Source organism: Bubalus bubalis, chromosome 12 (assembly GCF_019923935.1).
Source record: "Bubalus bubalis isolate 160015118507 breed Murrah chromosome 12, NDDB_SH_1, whole genome shotgun sequence".
NCBI lineage: Eukaryota > Metazoa > Chordata > Mammalia > Artiodactyla > Bovidae > Bubalus > Bubalus bubalis.
Genome location: NC_059168.1, coordinates 75,504,838 through 75,531,210, shown reverse-complemented (window position 1 = coordinate 75,531,210; position 26,373 = coordinate 75,504,838). Strand labels below are relative to the sequence as shown.

General features: G+C 45.1%; 1 long non-coding RNA gene across 1 annotated transcript in view; it reads right to left on the bottom strand.

The window, feature by feature from the left end:
- Positions 1–26,373, bottom strand: part of LOC102390492 — a 286,855-nt gene that overhangs the window by 80,282 nt on the left and 180,200 nt on the right. Inside the window, exon 5 of the long non-coding RNA XR_006543526.2 lies at positions 7,589–7,743. This is a non-coding gene — a long non-coding RNA (uncharacterized LOC102390492). The remainder of the gene's footprint in view (positions 1–7,588; positions 7,744–26,373) is intronic.

The following is a 26,373-nucleotide window of genomic DNA, read 5'->3' as shown; positions in this document are numbered from 1 at the left end:
TCTGATCCGGGTGGTAGCCAGGGTGCTACAGAGAAACAAAAGGATCTAAGTGGATATACTGAGGGAAAGATTTATTTTAAGCAACTGGCTCATGGGAGTGTGGGGAGGGCAGTTGGCAAGTCTGAAATTTGTAAGGCAGCCTGGTAGGCTGGTAATTAAGAGTGGGTGCTTCAGTCTTGAGTCTGAATTCTGCAGGGCAGCAGGCTGGAGACACTGGTAGGCTGTCAGTGTGATGGTCTTGAGGAGAATCCCTTCTTCTGAAAACTTTGGTCTTTGCGCTTAAAGCCTCAGTTGATTGGGTGAGGGTCACCCACTTTATGGACCATAATCTGCTTTACCCAAAATTTACTGATTAAAATAGTATCTAAAAAAATACTTTGACAGCAGCATCTCCAGTAGTGTTTGACCAAATAATTGGGCACCATAGCTTAGCCAGGATGACACACAAATGAACCATCATACTCAGCATACTCTGCTCTCCGACCATCACATTTAAGCCTGCCCACCTATACCTCTGGCAGTGCCTGCTCCTTCTCCTTGGGCTTACTTACTCATCATCGGCTCTGTGCTTTATCAAGCTACCCATCACCAGTGCTCTTCAAAGCATCCCTACCCCAGCTCTCTTCAAACCCTTCCTTCCTTCTTCAAGACCCAATTCAAGTCCCACTTCCTTGATAAAAGTCTTCCTAGCCTTTCTAGGCCACATGTGTCTCCCTCAGGACTCTTGAATCCCCAGGTGTCCATAGCACAAACTCAGCCTTGATCACATACTTCCTGAACTCCTCTTTTTCCTAGCCTCATTTTTGAGTTATGAGACCTCCACCTCCCACGTAGCTGAGGGCTGGGAAAATTGCAATGGATACAAATAGCCATCTGTTGGGGATTTTCTCTACAAAGAAGGTAGAGCAATGGTAAAGCATTGGATTAAAACACAAATCTAAAACAAAACAGAAAAAGCAGAGAAAACGTGGAAGTCTTTCTCTTTGAAGTGAGTCAAAACCAAAAATTGAAGGGGGATGGGTAGGTTGAAGAAGGTGATGTCATTGTAGATAAACACACCCTCTGGCTCTGGCCCCAGGCAACCTGTGAAAACTCGGGATATTCTGGCCCTGCCACGGAGCTGCTCCTGAGCTGCAGATGGGGTCTCTGGCAGGCATCTGGACTGCATTTAAGGAGGACTGAGTGATTCACTCTACAGGGACCTCTCCAAACAGACAAGTTCAAAGTTCTGCTTTTAATCGATTCAGTGTGTGATATCACTGGGCAGCATTTCCTCCCAAGATAAGGGCAGCATCGATTATCAGATACGAAGTACAGCAGCATTGAACAGCCAGGAGCCCCCTGCCAGAGCAAAAGGGCCGAAACCAGCTTCAGGAGGGGGCTGCGGGCTCCTACTTTGCCTAGATGAGTACAACTCCCAGCTCAGCTCCAAGCCTGGTGGTCAGAGGGGCCCAGAGCCTCCCCACTGTGAGTCAGGCCCCAGCTGTGAGAAGGAGAGAAGAGGAAGGGGGCATAGAGAACTGACTCTGCTGGTCACCCCCAGTAGTTTTAACCGGGCACTTCTGAAAGGCAAAGTGTGGCAAATCTGAATGTCTGCTCCATCTCACTTAATGTATTAATATCAGTTCAGTTCAGTTCAATTCAGTCGCTAAGTCTGACTCTTTGCGACTCCATGGACTGCAGCATGCCAGGCTTCCCTGTCCTTCGCTATCTCCCGGAACTTGCTTAAACTCATGTCCACTGAGTCGGTGATGCCATCCAACTATCTCATCCTCTGTCATCCCTTCTCCTCATGCCTTCAATCTTTCCCAGCATCAGGGTCTTTTCCAATGAGTCAGATCTTTACATCAGGTGCCCAAAGTATTAAAATTATCACACCCTATGCTGAGTGCTATGGATGTAACTTACAGCCTTGAGCTCTGCCTGTAGAGGGTGCCCATTCCAGCAGGGAAGAAAGATGACAATCACTAAGAGAAATTAGGCTGATCAATTTTTAAAGGGCTGAGTGACATCATGGGAGTGGAAGGTTTTTCTGGTTGGCCAGAGTTAGCGGACTGTGAAGATTTTACCTCTAATTGCTCAGCTATAAACAGAAGGCTTCCAACACTGCCTTTACTCCTTAGCCTGTCCTGTCCTGGTCAGCTTCTGGAGGCTTGGCTCAGCCTGAGGAGGGCAAATACCCAGATCTTAGACTGGATTAGAAGCCCTTCCTATATGCTTATCCTATGATCAGTGATACCTAGACATTGTATTAAAAAGCAGAGACATCCCTTTGCCTACAAAAGTCCGTATAGTCAAAGCTATGGTTTTTTCAGTGGTCATGTACGGATGTAAGAGTTGTACCATAAAGAATTGATGCTTTTGAATTGTGGTGTTGGAGAAGACTCTTAAGAGTCCCTTGGACTGCAAGGAGATCAAACCCATCAATCCTAAAGGAAATCAACCCTGAATATTCATTGGAAGGACTGATGCTGAAGCTAAAGCTCCAATACTTTGGCCACCTGATGTGAAGAGCCAACTATTGGAAAAGACCCCAATGCTGGGAAAGACTGTGGGCATGAGAATAAGGGAACGACAAAGGACAAGATGGTTGGATGGCATCACTGAGTCAATGGACATGAATTCGAGCAAGCTCCAGAGATGGTGAAGGACAGGGAGGCCTGGCGTCTATGGTGTCACAAAGCATCCATGGTGTCTGTGTCGCAAAGCAGACATGACTGAGCAACTGAACAACAATGATCAGTGACAACCACCACCACCCATACTACTTCTCATGCTGTATTTTAATTGTCTGTTTCACTTCCAGCCTTATCTGCTAAACACTGTTTCTTGCTTTCATTGGACTATTCATTGGAAGGACTGAGGCTGAAGCTGAAACTCCAATACTTTGGCCCCCTGATGCAAAGAACTGACTCATTTGAAAAGACCCTGATACTGGGAAAGATTGAAGGGGAGAGGAGAAGGGGACGACAGAGGATGAGATGGTTGGATGGCATCACTGACTCAATGGACGTGTGTCTGAGTAAACTCCAGAAGTTGGTGATGGACAGGGAGGTCTGGCGTGCTGTGGTCCATGGGGTCACAAAGAGTTGGAAATGATTGAGCAACTGAACTGAACTGAAGTTCCTTGCAGGCAGGGGTATCTCAGTTTCACTCACCATTTTACTCTTAGAGCCTACAGTTAACAGGGCACATAGCTGGCTACAGCTATAAGTACCCCCTGGTTAACGAGCATTTGCGAAAACTTTGCTAATAATCATAGCTGGCATTGTTTGAACAAGCATTATGTGTCAGATGCTGCTAAGCACTTGGCAAATATGGGCTCATTTAGTCCTTGCAATAATCTTTTGAGTGTGGCATTATTATCCCCCTCATGCAAATAAGGGGCCCAAAACCCACAGAAACTAAGTAATGTGCCCAAGGTCACACAGCTTGGCTAAATTCAAACTCAGAACTGTCTCTGGTCCCCACGGGTGCTGGCCTGAGTTCCCCTGGAGTGGAAGTGTGTTCTCCTCTAAGTGTACAAGGAGCAGTAAGTGCTTCTATCCAGATGTGGAAAAGATCCACAGAGCTTTGAGTGCTTGACAGACACATCCATGAGAAAGACAGAAGGATCTGCAGTTGTCAGGATCTAAAGCTCCGGGGATAGTGCTCCTAAGCCCACAGCATCCTCAGTAAGGAGGTGAAAGCAGGTACCAGACTCTACAAGGTTTCTCCCAGAAGAAGATAGAAGCCTAAGGCAGGTCCTAGGAAAGTGATGGGAGTGTCAAGCCTCATTGCCCCCTGAGGTTCTTGGCATCTCTCTCAGGCTCATCTGGGCTTCTCCCTGAAACTTGGGGTCTGATGCACGCAGGAAGCCTCAGAGCCAGTCTCAGACTGAGCTGGATCTGGGGCAAGAAGCAGAGGAATACAAAGAAAGCTTGTTGTCACTGTGAGGGTCAGGGCACCAACTAACACAGACAAGAAGCGCAGGCACAACCGTGCCAAGTGATTCACCTGCTGTCACAGCACAAGCCTTAAGTGGGATGTGCTGAAACATCATAGACCGATCTGACTGCGGAGGTGTGCTTCTCCCCAAAGAGCTCCTTCTGCCTGCTGCTACTCCCTTGTGGAAAATTAAGAGAGGAGCTTGTCATCACCGAAGGAAAGAAAAGTAGCCTGCTTGTTTCATCACAAAACTCCTGCAAGCCTGTAGCAAATGGCCTCTATTCTTTCCTTCCACCTGATTTATACGGAAGCCATTGTTCACCCTGATGGTGCTCAATATATCACCAGAATGAACACTGTGCATCTCGGTATTTCACCCTCCAAAGCCTCATAGAAAAATGGATGCTAATGAAGAGACCTTCCATGTTTTCCTAAGAAGGCCATCACCTCTGATAATACAGAGGACTTCGGCAGTTCAATAAAGGCAATAAATCAACACAATTTATTAAATACAACAAGCACTTTCCCAGGCAAGTGCTCAGAAAGAGTCCAGAACAGCATGTCACTAGCCCTCAGAATGGAAAAAGGTTCTGGTACCTACTTAGTATGAACAAAGTTTCAACAAATGCCTCAAGAGAGAGTTCAAACCAGGAACAGTGACGCTCATAATCACCCCATCCCAATCTCTAGCAGAGCTCTCCCTGTGGGATCCTCATCTGTGCTCTTTAGACAGAATCCAATTTACCATCCTTTCTACAGAAACACCCAGATCAGCTCCTGGGACAGAGCTAGAAAATGTTCAAGTGAACAAGGGCAAATTCTGCTGTGCAAACGAAAGCATGAGCGAAGCGAGATCAAAGGCAATGGGTCTCAAGGACACAGGAACCAATTCTTGTATCTGCCCATTGTCTTCCTAGATACAGAGCAGAGAATGGTCCCCCATCTGTGGCATGAAAGGCACCCCAGAGGAGCACCCATATCCCAAGTCTGGATACATAGACAGAGCTGGTATAACAACCCATCAGAGCAGGCAGACCACAAGTGTCTGTTTCCTCCGTGAGCAAGAGTTCCTAAAAGAGCCCCTGCATTGATAAAGATGTGATCACACTGCTGCTGCGAAGTCACGTCAGTCGTGTCCGACTCTGTGTGACCCCATAGATGGCAGCCCACCAGGCTCCTCCGTCCAGGGATTTTCCAGGCAAGAGTACTGGAGTGGGTCGCCAGGGCACTTCTCCCCAGCAAAGGCAAGGCTGGGACTGCCACATCCTCACCTCAGCTCCAGTTCTGTTCTTACCTTTTCCCTCGAAGGCCATTGAGGTGAGAAGGGCCATGGCAGGGCTGCTGTGGGGTGACGGCAGGGCCTGGCCTGAGAATGGACTCCTCCCTGGGCAGGGAGATTTTGTGAAAACACTGACTCTCAACATCATCCATCCTTCCATTCACCCATTCACCCATCTACCAACTCATTCATCCACGTATTCATCTACCCATCCATCTATTCATTTACCCCCAAATGTTTGCTGAGGGCCTCACTGCACTCAGGACTCTGTGGAAATGCAGTGGGTCTCTCAAGGATTCAGGGCGTATAAGAGACGATAAAATAGCCTGCTGATCAGTGACATGATAGAAACAATATGAGCTCTGCAAGCACTACACGTGGTCCTCATGTCAGCTGTGTCTTTGGGTAAATTTTGACACCTCTCTGCCTCCAATGCCAAACCTAGAAGACAGGGGTTACCATGGTACCTACCTAATAGATTCTTTGTGAGGACTAAATGAAATAATCGATGTTTCCTAAAGAATGATAAGGCATACAATCAGGAATAGAGAAAATTATTTTAGTTGGAGCAGGGGCAAACTTTGATCTAGTATACATATATCTTTCAGTAAAAAATAATACCAAATTCAATTTCACAAAGATACTTAAGATAAACCTTAAGTTTTATCCTTAAGATAAACCTAACATTTAAGTCTACACAGATCATGAAAGGTATTTGCAATACATGTTACTGACAAAGGGACAAATGAGCTTGTATACAGAATATATAAAGAATTTCTACAAATCAATAAAAAGATTACAAAACAGATGAAATGGCACAACCATTGGAAGGCCGAGTTGACACTATCTTCTGCAACTGAATGTCATAGTGCATAACCCAGCAATTATACTCCTAAATATATCTTCAGCATACAGGTGTTTTAATAAGTATGTACAAAGATGTTAATACTACCATTATTTACAGTAGAAACTGGAAACAACACAAAAAAGTTCACAAACAGCAGAATAAATAAGTAAATAATAACAGCAGAATAAATACATAATGGTGCTATAATCATGCAATGGGATCCTACACAGTAAGGGAAATGAAAGATCCCCAGTTGTACGCAATCAGAGCCATGCTCTCAAACACCACATTGATTTAGAGGAATCAGACACACACAGGGCTTCCCCGGTGGTCCACTGGTTGAGAGTATGCTTGCCAATGCAGGGGACACAGGTTTGATCCCTGGTCCAGGAAGATTCCACATGCTTCGAGGCAACTAAGCCCGTGAGCCACAGCTACTGAGCCCTAGGTCTAGAGCCCATGCTCTGCAACCAGGGAAGCCGCTGTGACGAGAAGCCCACACACCGCAACTAGAATGGCACCTGCTTGCTGCAATTAGAAAAAGCCCATAACAATGAAGACTTAGTACAGCCCCAAAATTAATTAATAAAAGAAATCAGACATACTCAAACACATGCACACTCTCTGATTCCATATGTGTAATGAGCAAACCAAACAAAAGAGTGAGAGGCAGGACAGAGGCACCTCTGGTGAAGCAGTCAGGGAGCATGAGGAGAGTGTCCAAGGCCCTTGCCCTGTTCTGCTTCTTGACATTTCGTGATGATGTCTTGATTTATGCTTTTCACACTTTTCAATACATTACATTCATAATTTTTAAAAAAACTTACATGGTCTTTGAATATCAAGTGAATACATGGGTGTGTGATTCTAGCAAAATTGTGAAGCTAATGACGCCTAAAGGTGGGGACGTACTGAGGTGACAAAACTCACTAACCTTCACAAGATACAGATCCTATTCTGCACGCTTCACATAAATCGTGTCACTTAGTTGTTACAGCAATCCCAGGAGGGAGGCAATACTATTAGGCCCCATTTTACAGATGCAGGATAAGGCACAGGAAAGGTAAGCGACTTGCTTAAGGTCAGCCTACTAAGTTAGCAGCAAAGCTAAGCTTCAAAGCCAGGCCATCAAGCACCGAATGATGATGGTCGTGCTCTCCGCTGTCTCCCCACGCTGCCCTCATGCAAAGGACCCGCACAGCAACTAACACACAGTCATACCCATTCTGTATTGACTCATATTATTGCCAACGACAGTCTTTCCTTTTGATTCCCTGCCGTCTACCCAGGGAACCTTCCCATCATCCATCATCCCTCTCCCAATTTACTCTGTGTTAAGGTTCTGATACTCTCCCCCATTCCCCAAATTTTGTGTCCATATTTCAAGCAGCCTAGTGAAACACTGCCTATGTGGAGCCTAGGGGACATCAAAGGCATAACAACGCAGCCTTCTGAAACATAAAAGCAAATAGCCAGGTGGGTATCCATGATATAATATGTTCACCACAAGCACACTAAATGGGATTTAGCCTCACCTGATGATGGCTGGCTGGTGAGACCACCAAAAGTGGTCCAGTGTAAGGGCTGAGGTGTCCACATGGGCTCTTCCTTGGGACCCTGTAGGCGTGTGGGCGCTGATGGTGGCCAATCACAGGGAAACTCTACTGTGAACAGCAGGCCTCTTTACCTCCTAGAAAGAAGTCAGAGATGGATGGTGCAAATGCATTCAGAAAGAAGCAGGGGGGGAAATGGCTCACAAATATTAGAAAAAGTAAGGAGATGCTCCCAGGGTCCCAGGGCTTGAGGATGTTGTCCGAAATAGACTCAAGATCCAGCTGTTCTCAGGAAGCATTGCCTTTTGAGAATGTGAGGTCATCCACCCAGGAGGAGACACTCCTCCCCTGAGCCCCCTCCAGAGCTGGAAAACCTGGTGGATTCGTTGTCTGAAGGCCACCATTCTGGCTCTGAATATCCACACGGTCCTTTTGGTGCTAAATTTATTTGTCATCACTGCGGCAGCCTGTTTAATTATAACTAATGGGTGTACTCATACTAAGTGACATGCCATTGGAAATCCCCCTCCTCCAACTGGAAATATCTATGAAGATGCCAGGCCAGGAAGCAACGACGCTTAGGGAGAGCAAGCTCTTATGGTTGAGGCCCCACTCGGATGGAGAAATTTCACCCAAGAAATGTCCCCCCAGGACACCTGTGTGGACAGCCCCAGCCCTTCAGGCAGTGGGGACGGGATGTCCTATTTGTGAGCTCCATTTCTGAAAGCTTGATGACAGGGGCAGAGTCTCCCCCTCTCCTGGCCTCCTGGAGAGATGTGATTTCTCATGCACATTATTAATGAGCTTCATCCTCAAGTTATTCTGGCTGCATGTGGAGTTTAGAGGACTTGGGAGCACAGCTTGGCAGGCAAGAGAGGCTTTAAAATGCAGTACTTCCCCAGCCTGTTTTTAAAAAAATGCAATATCAAAGAGGAAATCAGAGAATATGGGGGGGGGGCAGTAGCAAAAATGGGTTGAAAAGAGTAAAATGAGGAAAAAAACTAAAGAAGTTTTTAAAAGAAATACGTATACCTATTTGTATACATATATATCCAGCTCCCTTTCTGTTCTTCCCTGTTCCTCCCAGCCTTGGGGTCAGTCCTCTCTGGCCAGGTAAGCCCTCCCCTCTTCTCTGTCTGCTCATCCCCTGCAGGTCTTGCAGGGCCACCCAATCACCAAACATTCTCTGTTGACTTTCCCAGATCTCAGAGCACTTTTTCTCCTGGAAATTCTTCCTAGTAGCCATTTGGCACTTCTTTCACTTAATCATTCATCAAAACAGGTATGGATGCCTTGCTGTGAAGTAATTGTGGCAGACGCGAATCCTAGGTCTTAGATAAGGCAGTTTTCCCTGTGGGTATCCTGTCTTGTTAGAGAGGCTGCAAACCTGAAAGTAGGAAGCATGGTGGGTTCATGGCCACAAAGCCCAGCGCCTGGCACATGTTGGCCCCTCAGGGAATGCCTGCTGGATAGCCAGTTGAACTCAGCATGATGGAGAGTGGCTTTGCTTGCTCTTTTCCAGAGACCCCCGAGAGGATGCTGTCAATAGCATCTTGGCCCATCTTCCCAGAGGGCAGCTGGGAGCAAGCACCCGGTCCCTCAAGAGGAAGGTTCTTGGATGTTAACTCAGCTTTGGCTTGTGGAAAGATAGAACCTCTGAAACCCCAAACATCATCCTACCCCCTCAAGTCTCCTGTCCAAAGACTCTGCATGCAAAGAACAGAGACAGTCATAGTGATGGGAGGGGAGGGGAGGAGCTATGCATGCATGTGAGCTAAGTTGCTTCAGTTGTGTTCAACTCTGTGCAACCCTACAGACTATAACCTGCTAGTCTCCTCTGTCCATGGAATTCTCCAGGCAAGAATACTAGAGTGGGTTGCCGTGCCCTCCTCCAGGGGATCTTCCCGACCCAGGGATCAAACCCTGATGTCTTATGTCTCCTGCATTGGAAGGGGCTTTCTTTACCACTAGTGCCACCCAGGAAGTCCCTGATGGCCAAAGAAAGCAGGTTGCTTTCAGAAAGGAATAGACACTTACCAGTGAAAAAGTAAGGACCACAAAGGCTCTGATGAATGGGGAGCAGCTATATGGAAAGATGGGAGGGAGGCAGAGGTAGAAACCTGGGCTCTGTCTTGTCCTCAGAAAGAAAACACATGGGAAGTAGAGCAATGGAAGAAAAATCAATTTCCTGACTTCTTTAGAAATGACATAATTACCCCAACTCAAATTCAGGGAAGAATTCTGAAACCCCAGTTCCCACTTGTTCCCCAAGGAGCCTGGTCTCACACAGTCATGGTCCACCCCAGTTCCCCTCCACATGCAAAAGCATTTTCAACTAAGCCCCATCTTGGGTTATAGACACAAGAAAAAGGAAATCCTGTCATTTTTAAAGGTTCACACCACCATGATTGTGATGCTTCACTTACTAAAAGATCTCACATTTGTACATATAAAATCAATTTTCCAAGATCAGAATATTTTCCAGAAGTTTCCAGGATGCATCAGTTATTCTCCAAGCTGCAAGGAAAGCCAGGCTGAATCAGCAGTTGCTTGCCTGGAATTTAGGATGCTGACCCAGGCTCGCCAGGTACTCTAACAACAGAGGCCTTGGCCTCTGCTGCTCTTGAGACAATCTGAGTTCCCGGGGTGTCTCCTGGCAGAAAAGCAAGTCAGGAGATCTCCTTGATCAGAGTCAAGGCAACACCATTGGCAACTTAATCACAAAGGAATGAAGTAAAATACAGATACAGCCTAAATGTCTCACCACCTCAAGGAACAGCCCAGGCTTTGAGATTCTGCATGATGAGAAACACTCTTTCCTATAAGCTCCCTGCTGTACTCAGATTTCCACAGTACTCACTTCCCCACCTCGGGAGGGAGGGGCCAGCTAGCCATGTTCCTATGGCGAGATGTGCAAAACAGCAGTTTTCCGGCACCAACTGGGAGACCTCAGGCCATGGTCCTCATTCCCTCCTCAATCACTGTATGGATCTGCAAGGGACGCTTCCCCCATTGGAAGACACCTTGATCCCGACACCTGGTTCCCAACCCCAAGACAAAGTGACTTTCTCCAAGAGAAAACTTTGCCACACACATCACTGCATCAGGAAGTGCATCGAAATGCAAGTCACCCCAGGGCTCATCTGTCTTGAGTCAGGATCTCCTAACTACACTCAACAAAAAACTTCTCTACATTTCCCCCTGAGTTGGCTTAGGTCTAGATTCTTACATCCAGCAAAAAGCACCAATCTCCCTTTTTTTGATGAAAATCTTGATGTGTGCCCATTACCACATTGTGTGATGGAGAGGCTTGCCATTCTCTCCTGTTCTTTCCCTACAAGGAGAGATAGTACAATGGCTCAGATCTGCCAACTGGTCCTCTTTTTTTCCTGGAAAGGTTCCAGTCAAGGTTAAATAACAAGTGATTATAAAGCAGCTTTCTCATTGAAATGAGAATTAATATTAATGCAATTATGCATTGATGGCTTCGGTGTTCTGTTGACATGGATCAACATTTAAACACTGTCACTTAACAAAAGTAAAACCATCCTACAAGGACTTCAACAGTAAAGCTAAGAGGCAGGAATGCACAAAGGACTCTACTGGGTACCATTTTTGCAGGACTTTTCTAAGAATTAGAGTAAAGGGGGTAAAAACCACAATTCTCCCACTTGAAAATGTTTGTTCCCATAAAAGGCAAAAGTTGATTTATTTTTATGAAATACTACCAATACGCTCTTAAAGTCACTGAGTTCCTCAGCTGCCTCACCCCAAATCATCCCTTTATGGGGCTTTTAGGGCCTTCAAAATACAGCACTGTAGCTAATAAACAGGATGTTAGAGGAAGAAAGGATTCTTTCAGAACCATGGAAAACTGCTGTCCATTTCCTGAAACCCGGATGGTGTGATCTGAGGGCAACCAAACAGCATAAGCCCCTCTGCTCAGAAACCCCTTTCCCCCCACTGCTGTCTGAGCCTCACATTTAGAATCTCTGCCAGTTCACCATAAAAACTAATGGGCCACTCAAACCACAGAACTCTAGAGTAGAAGGGACCTCCATGGCCATTCAGGTCAATACACCCACGTGACAGTGGGGAAAATACAGGTCCAGAAACTCAGGCAGCATCATAAAACTGGTCATCAGTAGAACTTAGACCCAAGCCTCCGCCCTCAGATGGCCAGCCTGGTGAAGTGAAAAAAGTGAAAGTGTTAGTTGCTCAGTCCCATCTGACTCTTGTGACCCCATGGACTGTAGCCCACCAGGCTCCGTGGTTCATGGGATTCTCCAGGCATGAATATTAAAGCGGGTTGCCATTGTCTTCTGCAGGGGATCTTCCTGACCCAGGGATCAAACCCTCATCTCCTGTGTCAGCAAGCAGATTCTTTATCACTGAGCCAGGTATGTGGGTTTTATTTCATAATTTAGGTAACTCTAAACCTTGACTTCTTTAAAAGTGAAAAGACACAATTCCTCTGAAAGAAACTTTTATAAATGCTAGCCTCTAAAAGGCACAACCTTGGTCAAAACCCAAGGCTAGGCCAACAACCCTGAAAGTGAAAGTGAAAATTGCTCAGTCACATCCAACTCTTTGCCACCCCATGGACTTTACAGTCCATGGAATTCTCCAGGCCAGAATACTGGAGTGGGTAGCCTTTCCCTTCTCCAGGGATCTTCCCAACCCAGGGATCGAACCCAGGTCTCCCACATTGCAGGTGGATTCTTTACCAGCTGACCCACAAGGGAAGCCCAAGAATACTGGAATGGGTAGGCTATGCCTTATCCGGTGGATCTTCCTGACCCAGGAATTGAACTGGGGTCTCCTGCATTGCAGGTGGATTCTTTACCAACTGAGCTATTAGGGAAGCCCTAACTAGATACGATGAATAACTCCATTTTGGATGAAAGCCCTCAGAGAAGTTGCAAAAACTGCCAAAAAAAGAAAAAAAAAAAAAAAAAACAACCAATGAGTAAGCAGCAGAGTAGATGTCAAACCCAACCCGTTTAGTTCCAGAGCACAAGTTCCTGAGTAGTACACAGTACACAAGGTAGTGAGTATCCCATCACCAGAAGTGTTCAAGCAGAAGTGGAGGGCCACCAGTGAGAGATACTTTCTAAGGAACCCCTTCCGTTGAAGAAGAGTGAAGGTGAAGTGAACCTTAACCTTTTTTAAAGTGAAGGTGAATACCTTTTCTAAGGTTCCACCAGCCTTGAGCTGCCCTGATTACAATCCTATAGTTAACTGGTGGTTTGAGGATTCAAGAGAAATTTCGAAGAGGAATGAAGATAAGAATGTGAATCAGGATTAGTATAGTCAGAAAGGGAATTAGTGCTTTAAGGATGGGAGTGGAAGACTTCAGTAAACAGGGGAGATTAGGAGGAATAGCAAGGGAGACGTTAACGAGATGCATGTTCTAGGGCTTTCCTAGTTAGAATCTGCCCAGAGCTCCAGCCTCACCGATTTTTATGCTGCATGTGGGATCACCAAAGCCTCTCAGTTGAGCCTCCATCCTGTGTGCAGCTGATTAGACTGAAGCGAACCCTTGCATCTTTAAAAGTCTCACAGTATTAAAAATGGATATACAGCTGATGTTCTGAGCTCTTCATTTACCATTATTTGCAGCCCGAAGTTAAACACATACACACGCATAATGCTTCCACCAAGCTATGAGTTAAATTCTGCTGGTGTCCAAGCGCCCACGTATCTTATATTACCCTTAAAGTCAGCCACCTGCACATGCAGTGGAAAGAGAGCTGGTCCCGGACCCCTCAGTTCCTAGGGCAGCTCCCAAAATTTATGCAGAGTCGGAATCACAGGCCTTTGAAGGATGGCTTTCTCTCTGCCAGAGTTCAGGCAGTAGACGCGGGCTTCTGATGCAGCCATCGCAGAACATAAAACTTGCTCATTTTCAAGCTAAGTTTTTATTTTCTCTGGTTTCAACAGGTTGCTGTGCAGAAGATCCACTCAGTAGGTGACATTTTCTCAGCTTGCTTCAGAAGAGGAAAGGCAGACTCTCAAAACCCTCAGAAAGGTTTTTCTAGGTCAGTGGGAGAGAAGAGTGGTCCAGAAGCCTGGGGCTGGCTCCCTGGAGGGGCTGGTAAGGGACCCACTTAGAGGCGGGAGAGGAGCGTCTATCTTCAGGCTGTGAGGCATTAGTCAGGAAAGCTGGACCAGAAGAGTCTCCAAGTTCACGTCCAGTGTGGGTGCCCCAGAGCCAGGGGCTCAGCACCTCCGGAAAGAAGGCACATGCTTTACATCCACCCCTACAGAGAGGAGACCCTGCTTACTTCTCCCACCTTCTAGAAAATGCTCAATGCAGACTTTAGTTCTATGAACCTTCATCAGTTTGTGAGACAGAGCTGTTCATTTCTGCCAAAGGGGAGAGGACTCTATGGAGCAAAAATAAAGCCACAAGTAGAGCAACTTCAGTATCTTGCATCTTTATATAAGTGTTGTTGGTGATTGGTATTTTATAATGCTCACTGCACCTCTTATGCAGGTGCCAGCAAACACCCACTCCCTAATCATGTTGGGCTCCTTCTGAGCATTGGATGGGGCTTTCCTTCTCTCAGGCATCCAGGCAGCTCAAAACTCTCCTTTGGTACTTCCCTGAAAAAGCTATTTTCATCCTAGGTTTCTGGTGTATTTTTCACCCCATCACCACCACCTATCAAATGACATTTGATCATTAATTGCCTTTTAATGACTCCATCTTGACCACATCTCATATTGTAAGCTGACTCAAATCCTCTTTGGAAATAGCTGGTTATAAATAATAAGCACCATCACAAAGTATTTAAGATAAAATGGGCGGAAGGACTCAGACTTCAAGGAAAACACTTCCAGTGTTTTATAGCAAAAAGAGACTGTCTGGCTCAATGTCTCATTCCTCCGACAGGAACACTGAGGTCAAGAAAGGGAATGAGACTTGCTCAAAGTCACACAGCTCATCAGCAGACAAATGGACTGAAACAGAGGTGCCTGATGATGACTCAGTGCTACCTCCCTCACAGTCACTGATCAGGACACATTTGGACACGTGGGGCTCTGGCCACACCCACTGTGTCCAGCAAGACTAAGCAAGAGGAGTTTCTTTTTCCCCCGTTATTCTCTTTGTTTTCCTGCAGCCCTTGGTTAGACTGCAATGGAGTCTACTTTGCTTCTGAGAGTTACTATCTAGGGAGGGGGTATAGCATCCTCAGAGTTAGTTGGAGTTGTGCAGCCTCGGACTTGCTGTGACCTCAACATTTTCCATGAAAACACGCAGGATGTAATTAAGCAAGAAGAGGATGCCCATATGCCCTGCAGCAACATGCGGAATACACTATTTGTCCCCCAAGTCCCAAATATCTTGATGTCAAGTTTCTTTCCTCCCACTCTGCAGCAACACTTTGGGCAAAGCACAGATTTCCCTTGAGAATTTGTTGCTCTGCTTGTTCTCGGCTTGAAGTGACAATTCCTTGAGTGAAAAGCCTGCAGCTGCCATAGAAATAAGGAGACAGAGCGTGTGCACCTGCCGACAGGGAACAAGGGCAATGAACCTTCGATGAACTGTGGCATGTCCCCACCTGATACCCTGCAAGACTTGCCATCCCCACCCCCTCAAAGGGTCAAGTTCAAACACCTTGCCTGGTCCATAAGAGTTTCCCTGGTCTGCCACTGCCCAGCTCTCCAGCCTCAGCCCATCATGTTACTGCCTCCCCTTCATTCCACACCCCAGAAACACTCAGCTGGTTGTAGCAGCCCAAACACACAAGTCTGGACTTAACCCCAGAACTCTGCTCATGTAGCCCCTCCACTGTTCCTCCATCCTCTGATGTCTCCCTGATCCCCACCCTGGGCCCCAAGGGGCCACTTCCTCCCTTACCCACGTGGCTTGATTTTTTTTTTTTTTCTTGCAGTAGAATATTATCCCAACTATTAGGATGATCCATTTCACCCTAGACCCTTCATGTTCCCCTCAAAGTTCAGGGGGTCCCAGAAACCATCCAAAAGGTTGACCCTTCCCTATAGGTCATGTACTCTAAGGTCATCTCTGGTTTCCAAAGTCATGTCCTTTGTGGACCACAAAGGGAAGCTATTAAATCCTCCTTCAGCCTCAGGGGTGTGAGCCACTGGTCCTCTTTTTCTGCAGCCACAGTGACCAGTAAAACACTTTACTTCTCTGGTGTTTGGGAAATATCCCATAATCACCAGTGCATACATCTTTCTCCTCCATCCTAGGAACTTTGGAGCCCTGAGGGGTCAGCTGGTCACAGCAAAGCTAGAATGTGGATAAGAGGCAGAACTCGGGAGCCCCAAGAGTTCCTCCAAGAGTTAAGATGAACAAACATAAGTAGGAGGACATGACCCAGACATCTCCATGGACTGAGTCAAAATTCAAGAGTTACACTTGGTTCAGATGATCTTCACATGAATCATCTGAGAAGTATTTATTTTAAAATGCTGTGGCATAACTCTTTATATAATTATAGAATCACTGCTGTTGATTGCTGCTAGGATTTGCACAAGATCTTCAATCCGCCCACCTTTTTCAGATGGGATGACCAGGGCCAAGAGGGGAAAATTAAGGAATTCAAGTTTCTTTGCTGGGGCCAAGCCCCCTGTCCTCCAGCCCTATCTAGAGTTGCCTCACCCAGGGACCTCATTCATAGGTCTGTAAATTGCACACAGGGAAGGAATCTCTGGCCCTGCCACATGCTCTGAGAGCAGCTTCACATCTCCCAACTGTGGCTGCTACAGTGTATGCAGTTATGAGCAAGTCTGCCTGACAACATCAATAGCAAAGTCTCCCTCTCTCCCCAAGGGACTAAGTGACTGCACACAGGTGTCATGTTGTCTGTAAGGCTCTTGTCCCCATTCTTTCTTTGTCTTTGAGCCCATCTCCTGAAGCCAGACAAGAAGAGAGGGTCCTAGCGATCCTTCTTCTACTGTTTACTGGTGGACACTCTCTTATAAATAGAATCTTCTTTGGGATTAAAAGTCCATTGTGTATACACTACCATACGTCAAACAGACAGCTAGTGGGAACCTGCAGTATAGCACTGGGGCTCAGCTAGGTGCTGTGATGACCTAGAGGGATGGGATGGGGGTCCAAGAGGGAGGGGATATATGTATACATAGAGCTGATTCACTTCATTATAGAGCAGAAACCAACACAGCACTGTAAAGTAACTATACCCCTATTAAAAAAAAATAAAATCCATCACATACAGCGATTTGGAAGTTTTCATAGTTCTACACAAGTTCCAGATTTGCTTCCCTTCATGTGTAGTTATCTCCCAACCTTGGATTGCTGAGACTCACTATGACTTCCCAGGGACCCAGAACATTTTTCCAAGATTTTTTTAAGAGTAGTTTTAGGTTCAGAGCAAAATTGACAGGAAGGTACAGAGACTTCCCATGTCCCATCATCCCCATACATGCACAGACCCTCCATTACTAACATCCCCACCAGAGTGGTATATTTGTTACAGTCAATGAATCTACACGATATATCATCATCTAAAATTTAAGCCCCGGTATTTTGATCGTCTGATGTGAACAGACTCATTGGAAAAGTCCCTGATGCTGGGAGAGACTGAGGGCAGGAGAAGAAGGCGTCAGAGAATGAGATGGCTTGATGGTATCACCAATGCAATAAACACAAACTTGGGCAAACTCCACGAGATGGTGAGGGACAGGGAGGCCTGGCATGCTTCAGTCCATGGGGTCGCAGACAGTCAGACACGACTGGGCAACTGAACAACAACAACAACAAAATTCACATTAGGGTTCACTCATGGTGTTGTACGTTCTGCAGACTTGAACACATGTGCAAGGACATGCATGTGCTATCACAGTGTCACACAGAGTCTTCACTATCCTAAAAATCTTCTGGGCTCTGCCTGTTCATCCCTTTCCCCACCCACTCCTGGCAACCACTGATCTTTTTACCCTCTTCATAGTTTTACCTTTCCCAGAATGTCATATAATTGGAATCATATAGCATGTAGTCTTTTTACACTGGCTTCTTTGACTTAGTAATATGTATTTTAGATTTTCCCATATCTTTTTGTGACTTGACAGCTCATTTATTTTTAGTGCTGAATAATATTCAATTATCTGAATGTCCCAGTTTATTTATCCACTCATCTACAGAAGGACATGGTGATTGCTTCCAAGTTTTTGGCAATTGTGAACAAAACTGCTATAAACATCCATGTGCAGGTTTCTGTAGGACATAAGTTTTCAACTTCTTTGGGTAAAGAACAAGGAATGTAACTGCTAGATTCTATGAGTGTTAAAGTCTTCCAAAGTAGCCCTGCCATTTTGCATTCCCATCAACAATGAATGAAAGCTACTGTTGCTCTGCATTCTCTACAGTATTTGGGATGGTCAATGTTCTGGATTTTGGCCATTCTAATAGGTATGTAGTGGTATCTCGTTGTTTTGATGCTGTTAGGGTTTGGTTTTGGCTTAGTTTCTTTTTTTGGATTGTGGGGCATGCTGGATTCTAGTTCCCTGACCAGGGACTGAACCCGTGCCCTCTGCAGTGGAAGCTCGGAGTCTTAACCATTGGACCACCATGGAAGTCCCCTCATTGTTGTTTTAATTTGCATTTCCCTCATGGCCTATGATATAGCATCTTTTCTTATGTTTATTTGCCATCTATACATCTTCTTTGGTGAAGTGTCTGTTAAAGCCTTTGGCCCATTCTTAAATTGGGCTGGTAGTTTTCTTATTGCTGAATTGTAAGAGTTCTTTGTTTATTTTGGGTGACAGTCTTTTATCAGGTGTGTCTTTTGTGACCCAGAACTTTTAACTCTGTAATTCAGAGACAATTAAGACCCCTGTGATAGACTGGAGCTTTAGGATTCAGATTCCCAAAGAGATGGGTCTGAACAAAGCAGAACCCCAGAGACGACTCTAGTAAGAGGAGTTTGATGAGTGGCTCTATTCCTATTGAGAAAAGGCAGTTCATTCTTAGGAGGCAACACCACTGAGACTAGGAGTCAGACACGTACAGTCCCCGGATGACACAGGGCACTCACTCTGTTCAAGGTACTAAATCTAACCACAGGCACAGGCATCGCTGGTAGGAACAACAGCAATATCTAGTATCTTTGGGTGCCAACCAGTGCTTTCTGTGATTATTTTATCTTCAAAATAATCTGAGGTAGTATGGTTGTATGACTGAATAATACCTAAAATGTCCACAACGTAAACCCTGGAATCTATGAATATGCTACCATTTATGGCAAAAGGGACTTGGCAGATGTGATAAAGTTAAAGATCTTGGAATGAAGAAATAATTCTGGATTATCTGGATGGGCCTAACATCATACAAGGATTATTAAAGGAGGGAGGCAGGAGGGTCAGAGTCAGAGGAGATGAGATGATAGAAACAGACGTCAGAGTGGTACAGAAGATGGAAGATAATAAAGATGAGAGGGAATCATGAACCAAGGAATGCAGGTACCCCCAGGAGCCAGAGACAGCAAGGAAACAGACTCTCCTAAAGCCTCCAGAAGGAATGTGGCCCTGCCACAATAGATGTTAGCCCAGTGAGACCCATTTCAGACTCCTGATCTCCAGAACTCTAAGATGACACGTGTGTGCAATGTTAAGCCACTAAGAATGTGCTGATTGCCACAGCGACAACATGAAACCAATACGACTATCATCACTCCCATTTTACAAATGAAAAAAACAAAGATACAGAGAGGTGAAATCACTTGTCCTAAATTATACATCTGTTAAATAGCAACTGGCAGATACAGGACTTGAACCCTGGCAGTTTGATTCTGGAGCCAGGATTCTTAGTACTAAACTATAATGCGAACTACTAATTGAATCCATGAGTTAACAAATAAATAATGAAGATACATCCTTGAGGTGATAGAGCTTAGAATTAAGTTAAAAGATGATGTAGAGACAAAAATAGAGAACCCAGAAGGCATCTAACACCGATAAAACATACCAAAATTTCCTTTGTAGAAGAGTTCCTATGAGACAAAACGATCAAGTTTTGCTGGTAGGAATGCAAAACAGTTCAACTGTTGGGGGAAAATAATTTACTGGTTCCTCAAAAAGCTAAACATAAAACCGTACAACCCAGGAGTTCTACTCCTACACTTACACCCAAAAGAAGATTAAAAAAAATTTACTGAAACAAATATTTGAGCAGATGTGTTCATGGCAGCACTGTTAACAATAGTCAAAAGTGAGAAATAATCCAAATGCCCCAGTAGATAAATGAATTGCAGTATGTATATATAATGGAAGGTTATTCAACCATAAAAAGGGAATAAAGTACCAATACATGTAACATATATGAACTGAGAAAATATCATGCTAATTGAAAGATCATGGCACCCGATTCCATCACTTCATGGCAAATAGATGGGGAAACAATTGAAACAGTGACAGACTTTATTTTTTGGGGTTCCAAAATCATTGCAGATGGTGACTGTAACCATGAAATTAAAAGATGATTGCTTCTTGGGAGAAAAGTTACGATCAACCTGCTAAGTCACTTCAGTCATGTCCGACTCTGTGCGACCCCATAGATACAGCCTGCCAGGCTCCCCTGTCCCTGGGATTCTCCAGGCAAGAACACTGGAATGGGTTGCCATTTCCTTTTCCAATGCATGAAAGTGAAAAGTGAAAGTGAGGTCGCTGAGTCGTGTCTGACTCTTCAAGACCCCATGGACTGCAGCCTACCAGGCTCCTCCGTCCATGGGATTTGCCAGGCAAGAGTACTGGAGTGGGCTGCCATTGCCTTCTCTGATGATCAATCTAGACAGCATATTAAAAAGCAGAAATGTTACTTTGCCAACAAAGGTCGATCTAATCAAAGCTAAGGTTTTTCCAGCAGTCATGTATGGATGTGACGTTGGACTATAAAGAAAGCTGAGTGCCAAAGAATTGATGCTTTTGAACTGTGGTGTTGGAGAAGACTCTTGAGAGTCCCCTGGACTGCAAGGAGATCCAACCAGTCAATCCTAAAGGAAATCAGTCCTGAATATTCATTGGAAGGACTGATGCTGAAGCTGAAGCTCCAATACTTTGGCCACCTAATGCAAAGAGCTGACTCATTAGAAAAAAGCCCTGATAGTGGGAAAGATTGAAGGCAGGAGGAAAAGGGGGTGACAGAGGACAAGATGGTTGGATGGCATCACTGACTCGATGGACATGAATTTGAGTAAGCTCTGGAAGTTGGTGAAGAACAGGGAAGCCTGGTGTGCTGCAGTCCATGGGGTCGCAAAGAGTCCGACGCGACTGAGCAATTGAAGGGAACTGAATTGAAAGAAGCCAGGCACATACATTGCATGACTCTACTGATATGAAATAGCCAGAATAGGTAAATCCATAGAGAGAGAAAGCAGATTGGTGGTTGCCAGACTGAGAGGGGCGAGTATGCGTGTTAAGTCGCTTCAGTCGTGTCTGACTCATTATGACCCTAGGTAGCCTTCCGAGTTCCTCTGTCCATGGGATTCTCCAGGCAAGAATACTGCAGTGGGTTGCCATGCCCTCCTCCAGGGGCTCTTCCCAACCCAGGGATCGAACTCGTGTCTCTTAGGCTCCTGCATTGGCAGTGCTAACTGGGAAGCCCCAGACTGAGAGGTAGTGGAAAATAACTGCTGAAAGAATACAGAGCTTCATTTGGGGGAGGGGTGATTAAAACGTTTTGACACTAAATAGAGGTGGCACTTGCACAACGCTGTGAATCTATTAAATGCCAATAATGTTTAATTTTACATTAAATAAATTTTGCCCCAATAAAAAATAAAAGAACACAGCCAGAAAAAAAAAAAAAAAAATCAAGCAAGGCTTTCTAGAAGATGCAGAACTTAATCCAGGCCTTGAGAGACGACTGGGATTAAGCAAACTAGGAGAAGATGGAATAGTAAAGGGTGGGGGTGGAGTTGGGAGTGTGGGGGTGGAGAACAATTTCCCATTAATTCCACACAGTAGACATTCTTGCAAATCTGCAAGTTCCTGCTCAGTCTTCCCCAGGCTTAGCTCACTTAAAGCTTTCAAAGACTCCACCCAGCATGTGGAGATTCTGCAGGAATTACCAAGGGCACTCCACACATTTGCCAATGGTTTTATACCAATTGTGTGAAAAAGAAGCCTTACTGGAGAGCAATGTGCTAATGTCAGATAAACCAGGGTGAATTCCAAGTGATGTAGAAAGCCATAGAGCACCCTAGATTAGTCCAAAGGCTTGTGGCCAGGAGGTCTGAGTGACTGTGCATCACGTGACCCACCCTTCAACCCCCCAAATGTACCAGCAGCTCTATCAGGCAGCCCACCAGCCGTGACCTACTTGGCCCTTCCCCACCATTACCTGCCCCCTCCCAGGATTCCTGCCAAGGGCACAGGTCAGGTGTCCCAAAAATCTGCAGAATAAAAGAAGCCCAGCTTTTCTCAGTCATCAGTCACACAGCCTAAGGGCAAAGAAAATGCCTATGGCCTCCTTGAAGGCAGAATGCTGGATCCACCTTTCTTAGGAAGCAGAGCAGTTCAAGGACCCACACAAAGGAGGCTTGCTTTCACTGCCTGTCTCTCTAGGGGAGGATTTGAGGAGCTGCTTTGAGGAACTCCAGGAAGAACCCACATCCACACTCTGTGTTCTAACTCTGAGCTCTTGGTCACTTCTGTGGGAGTTTCCCAATGCTGTCTTTGGTCACACCGTGGTCCTGTGGTTTCTCCCCTCATGCCCAGCTGTTGGTTGCAGCAGGATGGGAGGCTGGTGAGGAGGAGAAATGAAATACATTTAGTTCCAAGTGCAAATGGCTTCAGCCTTAGAAAGAGAGAGGTGCGTCTAAATATGAAGTGTTACTGCCATGCAAGGAGGATGTGTGACTGATTGTTGCTGTTCAGTTGCTAAGTCGTTTCCTACTCTTTGTGATCCCATGGACTGCAGCACACCAGGCTTCCCTGTCCTTCACTATCTCCCAAAGTTTGCTCAAATTCATGTCCATTGAGTTGTTGATGCTATCTAACCACCTCATCCTCTGCTGCCCACTTTGCCTTCTGTCTTCAATCTTTCCCAGCATCAGGGTCTTTTCTAATAAGTTAGCCATTTGCATCAGGTGGCCAAAGTATTGGAGCTTCAGCTTCAGCATCAGTCCTTCCTATGAATATTCAGGGTTGATTTCCTTTAGGATAAACTGGTTTGATCTTACAGTCCAAGGGACTCTCAAGAGTCTTCTCCAACACCACAATTCGAAAGCATCAATTCTTTGGCATTCAGCCTTCTTTATGGCCCAACGCTCACATCTGTACATGAGTACTAGAAAAACCATAGCTTTGAAAAATGGCCCTTTGTTGGCAAAGTGTGACTGACAGCTTTGCCTGACACCTACGGAAGCTCAAGGCAAAGCCACTGTCTCTGCCTGAGACCCCAGTTCCTCATGCGGAAACAGAGATGCTCGCCACAGAGACTCTCATCTCCAGGCAAATGCATCATCCTATCCAAGCCCAGAGATCTCTCCTCTGAACTCCTTCAGTTCTCCCTATGCGCACACTCGCTGGGTATGGTATGTCATAGACAGCCTCATTCGTTACCTTTTCATAGGTATCCCTTTCATCTAGTACCAGCCTGGCAGTTCACCCAGGGGTAGTCTTCCTCCTGAACTCACTGAATGTGTCCTGGTGCCTGTGCATATATATGCTGGCTGACCAAATGTCGTGCATTTATATTCCTGCTCCTCTGTCACCTATACTGCAGACCTTTACGGTCTCAAGATTTATGCAGACAAGTAGTAAAATTGTTAACATTTATCGCATGCCTATTGTGTGCTAAGCACGATGGTGTGTGCTTTATACACACTCTCTCTCCAAACCCTGTAACTATCTGCAAATATTCCGTCTCAGGGGACAGTTAAGGGCAATGCTATCTCGACATCCTCAACTCTCTTTCTCCCTGAACCACGCCAACTAGTGTCCACTCCTAGCTTCCTGCCAATCCACCAAAACTGCCTTTTCCGATGTTGCCTATGACCCCCGTGTTGCCATACCCGATGGCTACTTTTTGGAGCTCATCTTATTGGACCCAAGCAGCCTACATCCAGGCTGACCACTCCACCTGGAAACATTCTGCTCTTAGTTTCTAGGCATCATGCTGCTCATTTTCCTTCTATTTCCTGATACCTCTGACTACTCTGTCTCAGGCTCCACGTGGGTTAAGGGAAAAGTTCTGATGCCAGATTGCTGGGTTCCTCCCTAAACTCTTCCAATGACTAACTGTGACCTTGGACATCTCAGTCAACTTCAGAGGGTTACAGTGGAAATAAAGAAATAAATCCACGCAGCATGTTTAGAACAATGCCTAGCCCACTGTAAGCCCTCCATGAATGCTAGGGCTTTGTAGAATCACTATGATAATCCATTATTACACTATGTCTAAATTTTGAAGTTCACAGAGCCATTTTGGGTCCTTGTCTCATCTCACTTTTGCCTAAGGCAGCCTCATTCATCTCTGTGATTTCTGATGACATCTGTATGCTGGCATCTCCAAATTCATATCTCCGACCCAGATCTCACTCAAGCTCCAAACTCATTTATCCAATCATGTACTTGACACATCCATTTGGATGTCATGTAGTCAGCTCAATTGACATGTTGAAAATTGTACATTCCTCTTCCACTTGGCCTTTCTTTTCTTTATCATCATTGTGTACCAATGGTGACTTAAGTCAGAGGCCACAGGATCATCCCTGCTGCTTCTCTTTCTCTCACCTCCCACATCCAATTCATTGTTGCAAGCTTCCAAGTTCACCTTCAAATATCTCAACTCCCTTATCTACGTTTCAATTGCCATCACCCTCCTCCAAGGTGCAAATCTCCCTGTTTTATCTCTACCAAATCTCCCTGTTTTATCTCTATTGGTGGTGGTGTTATCCTCGTAATGTTTTAATGTAAGTCAAATAATGAAGTTGATCTATGTTTAAAACTTTCCAGTTGGTTCCCATGGTCCATGAGAGAAAAGCAAATGCTTCAGCGTGACCCTCAAGGCCCTTTGATCTTGGCATCTTGCCATCCTCTTCCTGGCTGACTCCACTCCTGCTATGCTGGTGGTGCCCCCCTTCCCTTCCCTCCCATCTCAGAGCTTCAGCAGGCTGCTCCCGCTGCATTCTGCTCTCTTAACCCTTTCATGCTCTCGACTGCTTTGGCAGCCTGGGGAAGCCTCTGGGCCCCAGCTTGGGATGTTTGTCGGTATATAAAATAAAACACAAAGGATTACCAAGGGAGCCAATTATATCAAAATATATTGATATGTTATTTTAAAAACTCATAAAATAATATTTTGAAATATAAAAACTCATTTGTGACATACCACTCTGGTGAGGGATTTTGATGGGGGAAGCTATGTGTATAAGGAAGAGGGGCAGAAGGTTTATGAAAAATCTAGCTTCTGCTCAGTTTTGCTGTCAACTTAAAAGCTGTTTAAAAAAAAAAAAAAACCCTCTAAAAAATTCACTTGTGATGTAGCAGTAATACATGTTCTTCTTTATCAAGGCATTAACTAACAAGATCCAGCAATGGGTCTAGTAACTGCCATCATTTCAACATGATAAAACAGCTGCAATTTTCACTGGTGACAAAGTCACACACAGTTACCACTAACACTGCTGGGAAATAAGGCCAAATTCCCCTGCGGTTAAGAGCCTTATTCTTCGGCTGAGTAACCCCTACTCATCTTTCAGCTCCAGAGATTCCCTTCCTTGAACCCCATCAAACTGAGAACCCTCTTGTGTCACCTTCTCTCTATACCCTATTTTTCATTTCAAAATTATAATTGTATCTTAAATTATAATTGCATATACACTTGCTTTCATGCTTACTACCCGTGTTGCTAGATTGATAGCCCTGTGAGGACTGAATGATGCCTCCTGTGGTCAGTGATGGAGACACAGGAGGGAACGAATCATTGAAGGAATGAATGAATGAGTTACTCCTAACTGGTAGACAGTGGAACAAGGATATAACTCTGAAGGTTTTCTTCTTTCCTTGTGCCATATGAAAACATGTTAAGAGATGCTTTCTGATTCACACACATGTACCTTTTTTTATCATCTTCCACTGATCTCTCTACTCAATAGAACAGTTTCCCATGTCAGCCTTCAGAGAGGTTCTCTTTACCAAAAATATTTGTATCTCCAATGGTAGTTTTTGCTGAGAAGACTGCCAAAAATGGGTTTGTGATTTTAAGTTATTTTTGTGAAAATGCAAATAATTTCAGATCTATTCAGTTACTGAGAAATAGAATTGTGGTAATGACAATAATGAACATTTACTGAGTGTTCTAGGCACTTTTCATATACCTCCTGTGTGTTCAGTCGTATCTGACTCTTTGCAATCCCATAGACTGTAGCCCACCAGGCCCCTCTATCCATGGGATTTTCCAGGCAAGAATACTGGAGTGTGTTGCCATTTCCTACTCCAGGGGATCTTCCTGACCTAAGGATCGAACCCATGTCTTCTGTGTCTCTTGCATTGCCAGACAGATTCTTTACCACTGAGCCACCTGAGAAGTCCTTTCATGTATCAGCTCACTTAATCTTTACTGTATCCCTACTTCAAGTTTAGAGAAGGGAGACAAAGAGACATGATGAGCCCAAGCCAAAAACTACACCTTGTTCCCCTTCCACCACCACATTTAAAATTTTTCTCTCTACCCTGAAAGCCTGAGGCTTCATAACAGAGATTCTTAATGCAAATAGAGTTTGGAAGGGGTGGTACCTTAACCTAATGATCTCAAGTAACACACTATC